The following is an 11,243-nucleotide window of genomic DNA, read 5'->3' as shown; positions in this document are numbered from 1 at the left end:
GTTGGCGCCCTCTTGATCGTCTCCAGGGGAGGCAAGCCAAGCTGATGGCCACTCGACCACCATGGTGCATGGAACGCATCTCGGCCGTGCGCTGGACATGGGTGGGCAATCTTTTGTTCGTCCATGACCCTTGAGCATGCCCACAGTCCCTCTTAAGGGGGTTTCACACCCATCCACGCATGAGTGAAATCCCAATTATGCTTGTCCGCCTCCAATTCAAGCAGAAATGTTGCATCCGTCCGTGCCCCTTTTCACAAGAGGGTGGACTTGTTCTCTTCAAAGAGTTAATGCTACACTTGTAATACACCAAAGAAGACACGGCTTGCTAGTAAATTTGTCAGCCTGAGCGAAGTAGGTCCCAGGTTCCAATCCTAGCACAGGCTCTGATTGGTCCCCTTGATCCGAACGTGCTCTTGGGCACCATGAAGACGCCACCCGAAATTCCTTTCTAGCCCATGCGTGACTTGGACGCCATGTCATTTTTTTGCTACAAGCGGGCGGACAAGTCTGAATTGACTTATCCACAGGCGCACCTTACCCTCTGTCTTACATCCCACACACCACCTCATCACCGGTCCACTCTGACCTAACTTGGCCACCTCCCCCTTGCCACCTCATCACCCTCCACCTAGCTTTGCGCGACGGCAGATGCACACCGTCAACATCTGCCCATACCCTACCCAACCTCTAGGCAAGCATTGATTTTTGCGCCTAGTGCACCAAGCGTTGGATCCAAGTCTCCTCGTACTTAGCATTGGGTTCAGTGTTCAACGTTGGTAAGTTCGTGTTAGAGGTAGAAACATGTGAGCTTAAGCATCCATACTTGGACAACCAAGCTTCCCCGCCCACACGCACTCTCCAGACAAGCAAGACATAGAGTCCATGATGGCAGCATCTGAAATATGAACTCGGGCATTTAGCATTTGATGTATAAAGGACCTAACGTCACCACTATACGGGTGTGAGAGCTGATGAGGTAAGGGGGCTAAGGTTAAGTTAGGTGAAGGGAGGGTGATGAAGTGGCATGGCAATGATTATATGGGTTGACTTTGAGATACACATCAATAGAGTAAATGCATGGGTGGGCAAGGGAAGGAGATGTGATGAGGTAAGAGGGACCAAGGTTAAGGGCCGCGTATGCACAAACCACCCAAGCGTGGGCAAAAGGGGCATACCATGACGTGGTCGCTATGTGTGTTTTATTTGATAGGGCTGCCCATGAGTGTGCCCCACCCATCCATAATAGGGGTCGATAAACCCTAAAATGCCTAGTTTGAAACATGCCTCTGGTACACCATGTGGGCCATCCACACTTGCTTGTGTCAATGCTTCCTATAATATGTCCACTCTGTGTGTAACCACACATTGCCTAGCCTCTCTCTCCCATGGGTGGGTACTGGCCCTAAAACCAGGTAAGGAGGGTTATGAGGTGGCATGGGAGGGGGTGATGAGATGAGTCGCACCATCGCCACTTCCCTCTCAAGTACTAGTTCTTCACCATACTTATTGAGCACAAGATCTGACAACATATTGTCCTCCCTCCCCACACCTCTCTTTGAATGCACTATTCTTCCCACAAGCACCATGCAAGTTGCCGCGAGTCGACTTCAACATGCTTGCAAAGGACAATCCCCCATTATCTAGGGTTGGATGAGATTTTAAACCCAGGGCATGTTGTTTCATTCACCTCTTCCTTTTATTGTCCAAGCTTTAAAGCTTTAAATAGGACCCCTAGCGAGAGTTTTGCCACAATTAATTAACTTATGTCTGCCACAATGATGGATAAAGTAAGGGCACAGGGCGATTAATCAAGGCGATGACTAATTAAAGTAAGGGCGCAGGGCGATTAATCAGGGCTGCGCGGCGCTGGGTGAGGCTTCCGCATCCAGAAGCTTCCAACTTGAGCATTATAAAAGGAGGGGGGCATAGAGTGCATAAGTGCAGGCACGCTCCCTAATACAACTCGGAAGAGACGGGAGGAAGGGGGAGAGAGGGAGCAGAGGGAGTGAAGGAGGTAAGGAGGGAGGGAGAGGAGGAAGTGAGGGAGTAGACAGAGGGGGGAGAGAGGGGGGGGCAGCAGAGTAGGTGAGCATAGGTATTTAATTAGTTGGTTAATTGAAAAAATAAGGGGAGCGCGAGCGTAGGTAATTAATTGATTTAGGAGCATATGAGATTAGCTTTAAATAAGCAAAGTCAAACTCAAACCTTTAGTGCAGTTATAACATTAGTGGCTCAACAAAGAGGTGCATTTGGAAGATTTCACAATATAATAAAATATGGGCTCTTCAAGAAGGAAACTTGCTCAGCACTTAAAATAAGTACTTGTGCATACTCCTCGATGCTATATTCTACTACCTATGTGTGCAAGAAGGAATTTTGCAAATTGCAAAGAGAAGTGGGGCCAGAGGGCACCCTTGCATGACTGACCTTCTTAGATCGAATCTGCTCAAGACCAGGGGGCAGGAGGGGGCGATCAAGGGGGTGGCACTAGCCAACTGTATACCCAACTATTCGCCGACGACACAATCTCCTTCACTCAAGAAGACTTGGACTCAGTGGCCTCCCTGCTTTAGGTGATCGACATCTTTTGTACAGCATCCGGTTCTAGGTGCAATTGGTCCAAGACCTTCATGCCCCCCCCCCCCCCCAACGCATTGGTTGATGGATGTTGGTGTGCAGATCATCCCGAGAGGGAAAATTATTAGATATCTGGGTGCCCCATTGGGTATTAGGGTCACCCTCAGGCAAAGGTTTGATTGGTTCAAGGATAAGGTAAGAGCTAAGCCCAAGCATGGCATGGTGTACCCCTCTGCTGGAATGCACGCTGCCTCATCATCCAGCACATCCTCGCTGCCTCTACAACCTATAATGCCTCCATTTGGCATTTCAAAAAAACGCAGTGGCTCGAGATCGAAGCGGTGTTCAAAGGCTTCTTGTGGGCAGAGTCAGGGAGCCGAAGGAGGATGCACTACATCCCATGGGAACCCCTCAAAGCTCCCAAAGCGCAAGGAGGAATCAGACTCCCAGACGTAAGGTGCAGGAACACAGCCCTCATTGGAAAGTTGATCTCACGATTATTCTCAAAAAACACCCCTTGGGTAGAGATAGTCAAAGACTTCATAAAAGAGGGCAAAGGGTAGGGGTGAACTTGGCCGGGACTAAACTGGTATGATAAACTCATCTTGGCCTTCCTTCCGCCTCATCTTGGCTCCTCAAATGGAAGGGCAGACACGGGCTACGGGGAGATGGGAGCCTCCTGGAAAGCATCTAGTGGAGCTTCGCCCCCAACAGAGAGGGAGGAATTGTTTGCCCTCCATGACATCAAGAAAGCCCAAAGTCTTCATAGGAAGGGGCTGAGGCGAAGGATCGATCTGTGGTTCATCAATTGATTGTAACAACTAACACAATTGGCGACTTGAGTACAGATGATGAGTTGAATAACGAGGAATGAAGATGGTGAATGTGACTTGGATTGATCGAAGTATCTAATGGCTGTCAAAGGCCATGGGCCATATTGTAAAGTAATAAATTTTAAGCTGTGGGCTAATTTATTTTATTAATTGTGGATGAGGGCATATTAAGCCTTGTGATATTTTAAGCTCATGGAGCTATGTTGAGCAATCCCTCTAATTGTGGACAAGGGATGCTTTTGGATGTACTATTATTGGCTCTTTGATTTTTTGAATTATAATTATAAATACTCTAGATGGGAAGCAAGAGCCACCATCTAGGGGGGGCAGATTGGACCCCATGCAGAGTCGCTCTCTCTTTCTCTTATCTTCCCCACTTGTTTCCTTGTTCTAGGTCTCTATGGTTTTGGTAAATCTTGAATTTGTGAGCATGTCTGATTTTTAGTTTTCGTAACAATGGTATCAAAGCCTGGCTACGCTCTAGTCTGACTACGGGAGGCAAGCAACATGCATTTTTGCAATCTAACAACATAGTCGTTCTCAAAATGTTCTTTCGGATTGTTTCGACTACGTGATTGCTAAGTTTTGAGTTTGTATGCAAAAGTTATCAAAGATGCTTTGAAAATCAATGCTATAATTGCAATTGACAAAAACGGCATGTGCAAGCTTGTTCAAAGAGTATACGCCAGTTCTTTTGAGTGGTTGGATCAATACATTCCGACTTCAGATAAGAAATTTATGGTTGTTTCTTTTCAATGCTTACTATCAATGAATTGGTAGAAGCAGTCTTTGGATAGGAAGATGAACAGCCATGATCAAAGATGACTTAACCTTAGGGCATGAGGACAGTAAAGATTCATATTCTTATATAATTAATGATATTTAAAGTAATAGTAGCATCATGTGATTTCAAGAATGGAAGTCGTATGAAAAATGTTCATGACCATCTAACAAAAGTCAAGGTGGTAAGGGACCAACTCACGACCATTGGTCATAAGGTAGACTCAAGTCATCTAGCATTGCTGACATTTCACAAGCTACCTTGCAGCTTCAAGAGTTTCGTGACTATGGTCACTTGCAGGATAGAGGACCAAGCCTCTCACCTTCGAGGAGCTTGGCCCTTGACTATTGCAGGAAGAGGCTCGGGAAAAGCTATTTACTCAATCGAACGAGAAGGCTCTTGTGGCAAGGGACAAGCTTGGTAAGAATAAGTTAAAAGACTCCAAGAACAACAGCAAGACTGAGGATGGAGAGAAAAAGAGGCAGATAAAGTGCTTCTACTATGAGAAGCTTGGTCATTTTGCTAAAGACTACCGCAAGAAGAAGGTGGACCTCAAGCAAAAGAAGGAGTTCAAGTCCAATGAGGAGCCAAAGACCGAATCGGCAAACATCACAACCGGCGCTCTCTTCATCATCACTGAGTATTGCTCTGCTTACTGCAGTCAGTGAAGGAAAGGAAGGTTGGTGCATGGACAGTGGAGCTTCAAAGCACATGTCCTACAAGGAGTGGTTCAAAACCATGGAAGGTATGCATCTTGATGCCAAGGTCACTGTGGGGAATAACCGGACATGCCCTATGAAGGGTATTGGTAGTATTCCATTCATCATGACTGCAAGAAACAAGGAGCTGATTTCTAGTGTACTATATATATTGAACTTGTGCAAGAACCTTTTGTCTGTCTGTCAGATGGACAAGCATAATATGTCAATCTTATTCAACAATGGCAAAGTCACTATCACATCCAAACCAAATGGAAAGGTGGTGGCTCAAGGAGTTGAGAAGCATGGGCTATATTGGCTTAATGCTCTCTTGGTGCACGGGGACCATGGTGGCAGATCCAAATTGTGGCATGAACAGTTCGGTCATGTCAATTATGGCACTCTCGCCAAGATGTAGAAGTCAAAGATGGTGGATGGACTTCCACCGATTATAGACAATGATCATGTTTGCAGGGCTTGCTTGGAGGGAAAGCAACATAAGGACAAGAAGTAGCTCGAGTTGGTTCATGCCGACATCTACGGCCCAATGTCGACAAATTCATTCGCAGGCTTGCGGTATTCTCTTTTATTTGTGGATGATTTCAATCGCATGATGTGGGTATTCTGCTTGGCCAAGAAGTCTCAGGCTTATGAGAAATTCAAAGACTGGAACGCCCAAGTAGAGAAGAAGAGTGGGGAGAAGAGCGGGGAGGTAATCAAAGCCTTCTGCATTGACAGAGGGGGAGAGTTCACTTCTATCGAGTTCAATGGATTTTGCATGAAGCAGGTATCAAGAGATAGCTCACTACAGCTCGCACATCTCAGTAGAATGGAGTTGCTGTGAGAGGAACCGTCATCACATAGAGATAGGTTTGACCATGTTGCGAGGGAGGAATCTCTCGAAAGCTTACTGGGGTGAAGCCGTGAACACTACCGTTCACATCCTCAATAGAACCAAGACCAAGGCTGTTGATGACAAGACTCTATATGAAGCTTACTATGGTAAGAAGCCCATGATATCTCATTAATGGGTTTTCGGTTCTAATGCATTTGTTCATGTGCATAAAGATGAGCGGACGAAGCTTGATTTCCATAGCCGAAGATGTATCTTTGTGGCATACAGTGAAGAATCCAAGGCCTATCGCCTTTTTGACCTCGAAAAAAAAAAGATCCTTATCAACAGGGATGTGATCTTTGAGGAATCAGAGCTGCAGCTTGTAGAAGAGGTTCTTGAACTTTCGTCATTACACCCCCACCCAAGGTCACCATCAAAGAGGTGGAGCCGACTGAAGATCCCGAGGAGGAGGAGCATGCCATTCCAGAACCAGCTCCCAAGGCAACTCCAGCAAAGGCACCTCCATCAGAGAAGAAGCTACCTCAATGGTATTTGAAGACTTTAGCAGATTCATAGGTCACGAACATTCCCGAGAGCAATTTCAAATTGCAGCGGTCTTAACGCAACATGAAGACTCCCTTCGTGAACTACACTATGGTGGCTCAGCATGAGGAGCCCTGTTTCTTCCAGGAAGCAAAGGATATTCTAGAATGGTAGGAAGCCATGCAGGCAGAGATGGATGCCATTTTGAAAAATGACACTTGGGATTTAGTGCCCAAACCACAACCAAGCGGAAGGCCATTGGGACTAAATGGGTGTACAAGCTTAAGTTCAAGTTAGATGGGAGCTTGAACAAGTACAAAGCAAGATTGGTGGTGAAAGGCTATGCACAGTCAGAAGGACTTGACTTCAATGAGACCTTTGCCCCACAGCTAAGATGGTGACCATTCGGACAGTCATTTCATTGGCTGCTCATCACAGTTGGCCTATTTTTCAGATGGATGTCAAGTTTGCATTTTTGAATGGAACCCTGGTGGAGTCTTCCCAACAACTAATTAATGGGAATTTCCCATTTTTCAATGTATGGGGGGACATACTTATCACTCAAGGCAGATGGATCATGGTGGATGTGTGTGGACTAAAGGGGACTAAAGGCAATAAACGAAACGATTATCAAGAATCGTGTTCCAATCCCTTTGATTTATGAGATCATAGATAGTTTAAAAGAAGCCAAGATTTTTAGAAGGATAGATCTTACGAGTGGATACTATCAGGTACTGATTGCCCCTCAAGACATCCACAAAATGGCTTTTAAGACAAAGCATGAATCGTTGGTATTACCTTTTGGTTTCAGTAATGCTCTAGCAATATTCAAATGCATGATGAGCTAGATTTTTAAGAAATAAAGAGCCTTTGTAGGATCATATTATTGTATTCACTAAGGATGAGAAGGAACATAGAGAACATTTGAGGATCATATTTGGAGGAACATGAGCTTTATATAAATGCTAAGAATCGTGAGTTTTTTCTTTCAGAGATAGGATTTTTAGGGCATATTGTTTCGGATGGTGGGATCAAAATGGATCTTTATAAATTGAAGGTCACTCATGAATGGCTTGATTTGAAGGAGGAACATGAAGTAAGATCATTTCTTGGGTTATGTTGATATTACATAAGGTTTATATACCACTTTGCTCACAAAGCATCACACTTACATGATTTAACAAGGAAGGAAAAAGCTTTTACATGGGGGGAAAAAGAAAAATTAGCTTTTGAATAATTAAAGGAGGCTCTAACATCATCAACTGTAATGATGCCTAACTTGAAGAAGCCATTTGGTGTTTAAGATGATCCCAGTGCAGGATGTGTTGGAGCTAATCTATCCATACAGTTTCCTATGAGAGCAGAAGATTAAAGGAGGATGAATTGAACTATGATGTCTATGAGAAGCGCTATTGGCAATGATTCATGCCTTAAGAGTTTGGAAGCATTATGGGGTCAATTTCTTGATCAAATTGTCCACCAAAGTGTGTGTTATTTCTCACACGGCCACTTGTGAGAGAGAAGCACATGAGCTAGGATAATTTTCTAGCTGCATTTATTTTTCACCAAAGTGTGTGTTACATTCTCGCACAACCACTTGTGAGAGAGAAGCACACTAGCTAGGTTAAATTTCTAGCTGTGTTGAATTTTTAGATTAAGCATACACCCCAAAAGGAGCATGTGATTATCAATGACCTATCTCAAAGGTCACATGTTCATGCCATTTCACAAGCCCATCATGAGGAGCTATCAATTATGAAGAATAAATACAAATATGATCTTGATTTTTCTAGGATATCTATCACAAGGGGTATATTTGTCACAAGGGATATATTTGTCACAAGGGATATGAGGCAGAAGGTGATAAATTTTTCTAGGATATTTGTCACAAGGGGTATATTTGTCACAAGGGATACGAGGTAGAAGGTGATAGAAGAATGTCACAGTCTTGAATTTGCCAAACATAGAGGTATGTCACCAACTTTAGGATAACTTTAGGTATTTTATTGGTCCCAAATCAGAAAAGATGTATTTTGGTATGTTCCCATCTTGTCAAAAGGCCAAGTATGATCATCAAAAGCCACATGGATTAGGTTAGCCCTTGCTAGTTCCCAAAGCACCATGGAAACGTATTGCATGGACTTTGTTACAAGTTTTCCTAAGGCATCACAATGTCATGATATGATCTAGATAGTAGTTGACAGATTGAGTAAGTAAGCTCACTTTATTCTAATCCGACTCGCCTCCTTGGGCTCAGCACTCTCCTCCCTTTGCCCTACGCTCAATCCTCTCCTCCCTTCCTCTCCTTCCCCTCCCTCTCCTCTCCCTCCCCTCCCTCCCTTGCCTCTCCCCTGTGCTCACTCCTCCCTCCCTCTCCCCTCCCTCTCCCTCCACTCAGCCCTCCCCTCCTCTTCCTCCTTCTTGCAGGAGGCTTCTTCTCCATTCAGGCTGCCCTGCTCTTTATAGGAGCTAGCAAAACCTTTTGGACACTAGGAGATTTGTAAACTTCTTTTGAATCTTTGGCAAATTCCTACAAGGCCTTACCTTTGATTACATCAAAATTTTCACTCCCCCTGCAAAAATTAATTAATTCCATTGTTTTTTCACTGGGGGCCCTATTTACTCTTGTTTTTGGAGTAATAATAAGATGAAGTATCTTCATTGGGCCTGCCTAGATAGGGTATGTTAGCCGGGTGTTAGCCTCATAATTTGGGCCTTGTGTTTTTTCTTACTATGATGGTACTGTTGTGTAGAGCTGCGAGCAAGATCTGACTAGTAAACATAGTTTGTTCTATGCTTTGGATCTTGTGTGATGTAGTTGGTCCATATTTGGATCCGTATATTGTTGTCGATGTTGTGATTAGTTGTTCCATGTCTTAGGTTGCCATTATTTCCTTTACCTTTTTGTTTTTTTAAAATTTGGAGTTGTAGTCAATGTTGAAGTTCCCTGCAATGTATGTTTGTGTTTTAGATGGTATCGTATTTAATATTTTATGGATTGTTCTTGTCAAAGTTTGTATTTTGGCTTTTGGTGATCTGTATATGTCTATAATTATTATTTCTTGCTTTTCTCTTGTTTTGAATTGTGTGAGTAGTGCTTCACACCTGTCATCATAAAAGCTTTCTTGATGCAGTAGTGTGAGTGTGTTGTTGTAGTATGTGGCTAGGCCTTGTTGTCTTGTCATTGTTGTGATGTTATGAAATCCAGGCAATTCATGCCAGCAACAAATACTCCTTAGGTTTCCATTAGGATCTTTCAAACCCTGGGAAGTGCGAGCATTCAATAAAAGAAAGACAACTTTCTTTATTAGGGTTGGGACCATATATTGCATGCTTAAGTTCTCACAACTCCCTTGTCCTCCCTTTATCAGTTCCCATCCTAGTCCGTGCTCAAAACCCCACTCGCCCTCTTCCTCCTTAGCCTCAAATAGTATATTTGGTATATCTTACATGGCATTACCATCCTCATGTGATAAACATGTGTGTGTGTGTGTGTGTGTGTTCGTGTGTAAAGAAATAAGTGTTTGTATGTGTGAGATACATTTACTAATCAAAATTTATTTTGTGTGTGTGTGTGTGAGAGAGAGAGAGAGAGAGGGAGAGAGAGATGTAGCATCGCTCCCTGGGGTGCATCTGTGTCCCTCCACGCATGGCACAGACATGGATTATTCTGACCAGGACAAGAGAGATCGTGAAATCCTGGAGTATTCTATTGAGTGTATGTTGAGCTACATCCAAGATGAAGGCCACACACCCAAGGAAGCTCCTTAGAGTAAGGAGAAAAAGAAAAAAGAAGTGAAGGACAAGAAGAAGAGCGAGAAAGATGACAAAGGATAGGGTAGAACTTCATCAAAGACCAAACAATGAGAAGACCAAAGTATTATAGAGTACTCTGATTTCAAGAATGTAATTACAGTTTCTAGTATATGAGAGTAGCATTGAAGGCACTAGTAGTTACTGCAGGCCAATGTATTCACGAAAAGAAAAAAGGAAAGAGAGGAAGCACATTCTTACTTGGAAAGTACGTGTCCTGGCACTGGATGATCCCACTCGGAAGAGGAGGTGTTTTGTGTTTATTGCCTGATAAAATAGAGGAAACATAACATTTTAAGAAAACTAATTAGTGAAAGGAGGAGTTTGGAGAAGCAACATTCCAAAAGGTACAAATCGGCGAGACAAAGAGAAGCCTACAAACAAGGAGAAAGCACGAAAACAATAGGTAGAGTTCTCATACTTTTCTCTTTCATGATTGTTTTTCATGTATTGTTTCTTCCTTGAGAGAAAAAAAAGGAAAGGAGGAGACAAACTTTAGAGAAAGGAAGCAAAAGTAGAGGAAGGGAAACAAGAAGAGAGGTAGAAAGAAAGACAAAGAAACCAAACACACTTGAAATAGAAGTGGAAGAGAGGAATTCTTACCTTGAGGTGGAGAGGGAGATGCAGCAAGTCTTGTAGGTGCAGAGGGAGAATGTAGGAGAGGATGGAGAGGTGGGAGGGGGAGGGAGGAGTAAGGAGGCAAGGGTTGCAAGCGATTGTGAGCTAAAAGCGAAAGCAAGGGAGAAGAACACACAAAAAATCGAATGGCATTACGGGACAAACAACACACTTTTTTGGTTCCTAGATTCTGTTGGTATGGGCATCAATATAAAAGTGAGTATATAAAAGCAGAGTGTCAGTATGGGCATTAGTATGGGAGTCTATATATAGTGACGCCCATACCGACAAAACAGGGGATTCTGGGTGTTTAAGGTTTAGGGTTTTGGGGGGGGGCTTGGGAGATTTTGAAGGATGAGTGGGTGTTTGAAGGGATTTAGGGGGGATTTAGGCCTCGGGGTGTTTGGGAAAAGAGAGGGGATTAAGGGTTTTGTGTGTTTCTTGCAAGCATAAGATGGATGCCTCGAGAGTGCTCCTTATGGATAGTAAATCCAATTTGTGACTCTTTATTGATCTTGTGCTTAGGCTTTACGATGTTTTGTTAC

Source organism: Dipteris shenzhenensis, chromosome 24 (genome assembly GCF_047967505.1).
Source record: "Dipteris shenzhenensis isolate YYH24624 ecotype China chromosome 24, Dip_SZ_1.0, whole genome shotgun sequence".
NCBI lineage: Eukaryota > Viridiplantae > Streptophyta > Polypodiopsida > Gleicheniales > Dipteridaceae > Dipteris > Dipteris shenzhenensis.
This window is presented reverse-complemented; position numbering follows the sequence as displayed.